Below are 7,832 nucleotides of genomic sequence, written 5' to 3' on the forward strand. Positions count from 1 at the left end.
TTTTTTTTTTTTTTTTAACTTTTTGGTAGAGACAAGGTCTCACCATGTTGCCTAGGCTCGTTTTGAATTCCTGGGCTCAAGCGATCCTCCCACCTCAGTTTCCTAAAGTATTAGAATTACAGGCATGAGCCACTGCACTCAGCCTTGAACTTATTCCAATTTTGAGTGCTGCCTCATTCATGAATCCTTTATTGCTCAAATAAACTGTTAAATTTATTTTATGTGAAGCCTTTACCAGTGGTAATCATTGTCTTTAGGCAATAAAAAACAGATGGATAGAAAAGAATAAATGCTCAGTAAATAAACCACAGGATACTTATGCTTTGGCTAAAAAAAAAAAAAAATTGCAATGAAAATTTTTATACAATGTTGCTAATTGTATCATATGAATAAAAGCTACATTTTAAAAATAAATTATTAACATTATTCACTTCTTGCATTATTCTGGATAAACATATTTTAGTGACCTACAAAGTCCTATGTAATCTGTGCTCCATTCCCTTCCCACCCCTCTGAGATCATCTCTTATCATGATCCCACTCACTCACTCTATGCCAGCCATATGGCCTCCTTGCTGTTCCTCCAGCACACCCACCTTTTCCTGCCTCACTGCCTTCACCTGTGCCGCTCCCACTGCCTGGCTGCTCTTCTCCCACATGTATCCATGGCTTATTCCCTCTGTTCACCAAAGGCTCTATGGAAATGTCACTTTCACAGGGAGTCCTTCCCTGACTATCCATTACAAATACCACTGTTGCCCTGCCCAGTGCTGCCGGCCCTGTGCCTGTCCCCAGTTTGAGGCTTGGTTCTGTTTGCCCATGTCCATCATTCTGTGCAGAAGCACCACCAGTATGTCTCATTAACTACCCTACGAAGTTGCTGACACTGGTTTGGCTGCCTGGGGGTGGAAGGCCCTGGACACTGAGGAGAACGAGAAGCCAGGCCCGATGCACATGCAGGAGCTGTACTGAGCCTCCAAGCCACTGAAGGGTGTCTGCATCACTGGCTGCCTGCACGTGACCGTGGAGACAGTTGTCCTCACTGAGACCATCCTTGTCCTGGGTGCTGAAGTGCAGTGGTCCAGCTGCAACATCTTCTCCATCCAGGACCATCAGCAGCTGCCACTGCCAAGGCTGGGAGTCCAGTGAACGCCTGGAAGGGTGAAATGGAGGAGAAGTACCTGTGGTGCATCAAGCAGACACTGTACTTCAAGGACAAGCTCCTCAACATGATTCTGGACGTCAGTGGGGACCTTACCAACCTCACCCACACTAAGTACCCACAGCTCTTGTTGGGCATCAGAGACATCTCTGAGGAGACCACGACTGAGGTCCACAACCTATACAAGATGATGGACAGTGGGATCCTGAAGGTGTCCACCATCAACGTTAATGACTCTGTCACCAAGAGCAAGTTTGACAACCTCTATGGCTGCCACCAGTCCCTCATAGATGGCATCAAGTAGGCCATAGGTGTGATGATTGCCAGCAAGGTAGCTGTGGTACCGGACTATGGTGATGTGGGCAAGGGCTATGCCCAGGCCCTGCAGGGTTTCGGGGCTCGCTCACAGCATTATCACCGAGATCGACCCCATCAATGCACTATAGGCTGCCATGAAGGGCTATGAGGGGACCACCATGGACGAGGCCTGTCAGGAGGGCAACATCTTTGTCACCACCACAGGCTAGGTTGACATCATGCTTGGCTAGCTGCCCAACAGGCACTTTGAACAGATGAAGGATGATGCCATCGTGTGTAACACCGGACACTCTGATGTGGAAATCGATGTCAGGTGGCTCAACAAGAATGCTATGAAGAAGGTGAACATCAAGCCCCAGATGGACCAGTACTGGCTAAAGAATGGGCGTGGCACCATCCTGCTGGCTGAGTGTCAGCTGGTCTACCTGGGTTGTGCTATGGACCAACCCAGCTTTATGATGAGTAACTCCTTCACCAACCATGCGATGGTGCAGATTGAGCTGTGAACCCACTCAAACAAGTACCCCACTGAGGTTCACTTCCTGTCCAAGAAGCTGGATGAGGCAGTGGCTGAAGCCCATCTGGGCAAGGTGAACATGAAACTGACCAAGCAGACTGAGAAGCAGGCCCAATATCTGGGCATGTCCCGTGATAATCCCTTCAAGCTGGATCACTACCACTACTGAGAGCCAGGCCTGTCCTTCACCTTCCAGCGGTCCTCTTTGCCCAGGCCCCGCCTCTCCTCCCTAAGGGCAAATGGCATCAACTTTGTGATTGGTCCAGCTGTTGTCCTTGCCCAGGCCCCGCCTCTCCTCCCTAAGGGCAAATGGCATCAACTTTGTGATTGGCTTGCCAGTGTTCCCCATCAACTCCCTGGGGTTGGTCACTCAGTTTTCAGCCTGTGCTGCATCCCTCATACTTTTCCAAGCATGGCAAAGGGAATTGAGAGGACCCTCCTCAAGCCCTGATCATGATGGAAGTACAAGGGAGGCAGCCACAGGGAACCATGAACTCAGTGGTCTTGGAACTGCTCACTAAGTCTGTCCTTCCTTAGCCTGGAAGTTGGTGGTGGAGTGACAAAACCCAAGTATTAATACGTTACCATCTAGGCCTTTATCTGGTCTGTGGACTTATACCCGTGTGCTTGGTTTACAGGTTCAGTGGTTCCTCAGCCCGTGACAGATGAGAAGGAGCTATATTGAAGGGCAAGGAGGAACTGTTTGAATTTTCCTGAGAGCCTGGCTTAGTGCTGGGCCTTCTCTTAAACCTCATAACAATGAGGTTGGTACTTTTAGTCCTTGTTTTACAGGGGTTAGAATAGACTGTTAAGGGACAACTGAGAAAAGATAGAGAAGTAACAGCCAGAGGTTGAGAGGGGCCATTAAAATGTAAAAGCAGGCATAGATCTGCCACCACTTTGTAACAAGATGGTTTCTATCACAACCCCACAGAATAATTTGGCTTATAATGTTTATACAAATGTTTAAAGAAAGCAATAAGGTGGGTAAAAAAAAAATCTTAGTGCCAAAACACACACACACACACACACACAAAATCACTGTTGGCCGGGCACAGGGGCTCACACCTGTAATCCCAGCACTTTGGGAGACCTAGGCGGGAGGATCACTTCAGCCAGGAGTTCAAGACCAGCCTGGATAACAAGGTAAAACCCCATCTCTACAAAAAATACAAAAATTAGTTGGGGATAGCGGTGCATGCCTATAGTCCTAGCTACTAGAGAGGCTGAGGTGGGAGGGTCACTTGAACCTGGGAGATCGAAGCTGCAGTGAACCATGAACATGCCACTGTACTCCAGCCTGGGCAACAGAGCAAGACCCTGTCTCAAAAAACAACAACAACAACAACAACAACAACAAAAACCCACAAACAAAAACCACTGTCCTTGCTAGTCCTTTATCCTGTTTTATTTTTCTTCTAACACTTCTAGCACTTCACATACTATATGCATATTTGCTTATTGTATGTCTCCTTGACTAGAATGTAAGTCAGCTCTGTGTTGAGCAGGAATTTTATATTGTGAATCTAAAACAATGCCTGGCATAGAACATGCATTCAGCAAGTACTTGTTAAATGATTGGAAGACGAACCAGATTTTGGACTACTGCTTATGCTGGATAGCATGTAAATTAAAGCTATGATCAAATACAGGCCATGCCTCTGAACAGCTGATGACCACTTAGATTCTAGGTGCCACAGATACTGCTGCTTGGTTGGTTACAATACACATTTTTTTTCCACTTTTACTCTGAACTATTATTCATTATTGGATGGTGGGTGAGGGGAAAAATACAGAATACATGTCCTAGTCCAGTGCTGTCCATTAGAGCTTTCTTTAATAATGGAAATAGCCTATATCTGCTGGGCCACTAGTGGCTATTGAGCACTTGAAATATGGCTACTTTGACTGAACTGAATTTTTAATTTTACAACTAGCTGTGGTTACTAGTTACTATATTTAGCAGCCATGCTCAACAATCCTATAGGTCTATCTTAATTATTTTTATAGGAATGAAGAGTATTATCATGATTTCTTAATTATATATATTTGGTTTTAATTTCTACGGAGGAAGAGGACAACAAAGTTTTGTGAACTACTGTTCGGATAAGTTTGTAGTTTTTTAAAGAAAAGACTTCACAGAGAACAGGGCAGAGAGTAACAAAATATCTGATTTCCAAAAAATTCAATCAAACTTTGATATGGATTCGGTCAAATCATTGCTAAATGGCCTCCTTAACATTATTATTAAACCAATTTACATAATGTGCTTTTTACTAGTCAAATACGTTGTTTTAAATCTTAATTATTTTTGATTATAAAAGTAATACACATTTAGTGTAACAAGTTCAAATAGTCTCTCAGGCGGATAAAGTAAAATACGGATGTTCACCACACTGTACCTACCAAGATGCCCATACCCCAAAGATGATTGCTGTTAAACATTTAGAGTACCTTTCCTGACTTTGTTGTCTAAGCAGCTTTAAAAATCAATACTTTTGGTTTAAAGTGATAGCTCTGAATCCCCTTTAGGCATAGAGTGTGGGAAATTATATTTCTGCAGCAAACTCAGGCCCTGCAACATCAAGTGTGGATTCACTGGAAATTATTTGAAGTAACACTTAGAGATCATAGTAGCCAAAAAAATGTTGGGAAATGAAAAAGGGGTTTTAAAAAATTAATTATTATTATTTTCTTTTCAAAGAGACGGGGTCTTCACTCCGTTACCCAGGATGGAGTTCAGTGGCGGAATCATAGCTCACTGAAGCCTCAAACTCCTGGGCGCAACCAATCCTCCTGTCTCAGCCTCTCAAGTAGCTTGGACTACAGGCATGCACCAACCGTGCCCGGCTAATTTTTTAATATTTTGTAGGGATAGGATCTTGCTATGTTGCCCAGGCTGGTCTCAAAACTCCTGACCTCAAGCAATCCATGCACCTCAGCCTCCCATAGTGCTGGGATTACAACTGTGAGCCCCTACACCCAGCCGAAAAAGGTTTTGTGGAGGGAGTATGATCAGAAGAAAAATCATGGAATGTGCTCGAAAGAGATCTAAAGGGCCATGGAAGTTAAAACGTTGAACTCTATAGAACAAAACATGAAGTATGGAAAGATTATTTTAAAAACACTTGACTTTGGAACAAAATCCAAATTGTTCCCATGATTTCATTCTTTGACATTATGTTCATTTGGTTATCTTAGTCTTTTCTCAGACTTCCTCTTTAACAGAGAATTATCTGAAAGCCCCTGGCTAAGTTAATGCTTATGACTGTGGTCACAAATGGATGGCTTGGATTTTATTTGTTTTGCAGTGTTTGTAAATTTTTTTATGTATACTGTTGTTGTCAACTAACAATTCGTGTGTATATGGATTACGTTAGTTGACACACACACACACACACATATATATATATATATATATATAATATTCCCCAAATTTAAAAAGCAGTTTGGAGATTTTTCCCACGCACAGAAAATCAGAAAATTGGCAACACTCTGCCCCATTTCCTTATGGCAACAATTTAAACAGGCCATGAGCCGTCCACATGGAGACTGGACCTTGAAACAGCAGCTAGTGTTTTGAGCTCTAAGCTAACACTTTGGACTTTCAGTCATGTTTTCTTTCCCCAAACAAATAGAAAAGTTTTATTTCAAAGAGGAAAAGGGTGCAACAGCTGCAACATACATAAAACCTATTTAGTTTTACTTGGGAGTGAGAATCAGGAAACCTGGGCTGTTCTTAACTTAGTTTGGATAAAGAAGGGTAGTTAAGCTGTCCTTATGTCTCTTACCAAGTGGAGAAAATACTGCTGTAGTTCACAGAAATTTTGGGGAGTTTTAGATTCTATGGAAAACGGAAATGCTATTTGTAACTTAGATTTTTTTTTTTTTTTTTTTTTTTTGGAGGAGTCTCGCTCTGTTGCCCAGGCTGGAGTGCAGTGGCATGATCTAACCTACACCTTCCTGGTTCAGTCAATTCACCTGCCTCAGCCTCCTGAGTAGCTGGGATTACAGGTGCGCGCCACCACGCCCAGCTAATGTTTGTATTTTTAGTAGAGACGAGGTTTCACCATTTTGGCCAAGCTGGTCTCAAACTCCTGACCTCAAGTGATCTGCCCACCTCGGCCTCCCAAAGTGCTGGGATTACAGGCATGAGCCACCGCACTCAGCCTAATTTTAAAATTTTTTTTTTGTAGAGATGGGGGTCTCCCTTTGTTGCTCAAGCTGGTCTCTGTCTCTTGGGATCAAGGGATCCTCCTGCCTCAGCCTCCCAAAGTGCTGGGATTACAGGCCTGGGCCACTGAAACTGGCCTTCATTACAAATTCATTGAACACACTTTATTTTATCCTTTTAAAAAAAATTCATTTCAGTAGTTTTGGGGTAACAGGTTGCATGGAAAAGTTTTTTAGTGGTCATTTCTGAGATTTTGGTGCACCCATCACCCGAGCAGTGTACACTGTACAATGTGGCACACACTTTCACTTAAAAGCGTCTACTAGATCTTTTTTTTTTTTTTTTTTTTTTTGAGGCGGAGTCTCGCTCTGTCGCCCAGGCTGGAGTGCAGTGGCGCGATCTCGGCTCACTGCAAGCTCCGCCTCCCGGGTTCCCGCCATTCTCCTGCCTCAGCCTCCCGAGTAGCTGGGACTACAGGCGCCGCCACCACGCCCGGCTAATTTTTTTGTATTTTTAGTGGAGACGGGGTTTCATTGTGTTAGCCAGGATGGTCTCGATCTCCTGACCTCGTGATCCGCCCGTCTCGGCCTCCCAAAGTGCTGGGATTACAGGCTTGAGCCACTGCGCCCGGCCTACGTCTACTAGATCTTGCTGCCAGATTTCCCATCCCTAAGACACCCGGAGTGTTCCTGAGGCCTTAGTGACTACTGCCTAAAGCTCCACCCAAATCAATTTTATGTTTACAGATAACCGGAGCATCCAATCACCTTTCTCTAAGAGAGTACAAAGATCAGCTCGCGAGAAAGTTCAGACCTCTCATTTCGTTTCTGTTAGACCGGCCTTCCCCCAACCAGACGGAGTCTTGCTCTGCTGCCCAGGCTGGAGTGCAGCAGCGCGATCTCGGCTCACTGCAACCTCCCCTCCCCGGGTTTAAGCAGTTCTCCTGCCTCAGCCACTGGAGTAGCTGGAATTACAGGCGCGCGCCACCACGCCAAGCTAATTTTTTTGTATTCTTAATAGAGATGGGGGGTGGGGGGGGGTTCACCATATTGGCCAGGCTGGTCTCGAACTCCTAACCTCATGATTTGCCCGCCTCGGCCTCCCGAAGTGCTGGGATTACAGGCGTGAGCCACCGTGCCCGGCCTCGACAGGGCCTTTTAAATGACGTTAAAAATTGTACATAAAATATGTTTTAGGATAATACCTGTTTTTCTTTGACCAAAGAAAGGCTTGGCTTCAGAGAATGTTAAGACAGAAATAGAGGGGCGTTAAATCCCCTTTTAAGTTTTTTCTAATTTCCAATCTGAGGAGGAAAATAACGTAGTAAAGGGATGCAAGAGCAACCTCGCTTCTTCCACAAGGCCCAGAATGCGAAGCGAACCTGGGCCGCTTGGCTACCGCCCGGTTGCAACCCGGAAATGCAGGGTGCAGTGCGGGGGGTACGGAACCGGCCGACTGTGTTGATCCGGCTCAGAGAAATCCCGCCCTTGCCGCCGCCGCCCACCCATAACGTCCTCCTCGACCCTCCCTCAACCCTCCCTCGCCCCGCCGCTCGGCCCTCACCGAAAGGGGGAGGGCGGTGAAAGAGAGAAGTCAAGGAGCGCACGCGAAGCCCAGCCCCTACCGTGACGTCTGGAGACGCGACGCGTCGCCTCGCAATGC

The 7,832-nt window shown here is 45.5% G+C and overlaps 1 pseudogene; it reads left to right on the plus strand.

The window, feature by feature from the left end:
- The first annotated feature begins 851 nt into the window (after positions 1–851).
- On the plus strand, positions 852–2,226 carry LOC102146945 (adenosylhomocysteinase-like; annotated as a pseudogene).
- Positions 2,227–7,832: the final 5,606 nt, after the last annotated feature.

The sequence above is a fragment of the Macaca fascicularis genome, chromosome 7, assembly GCF_037993035.2.
Source record: "Macaca fascicularis isolate 582-1 chromosome 7, T2T-MFA8v1.1".
Lineage (NCBI taxonomy): Eukaryota > Metazoa > Chordata > Mammalia > Primates > Cercopithecidae > Macaca > Macaca fascicularis.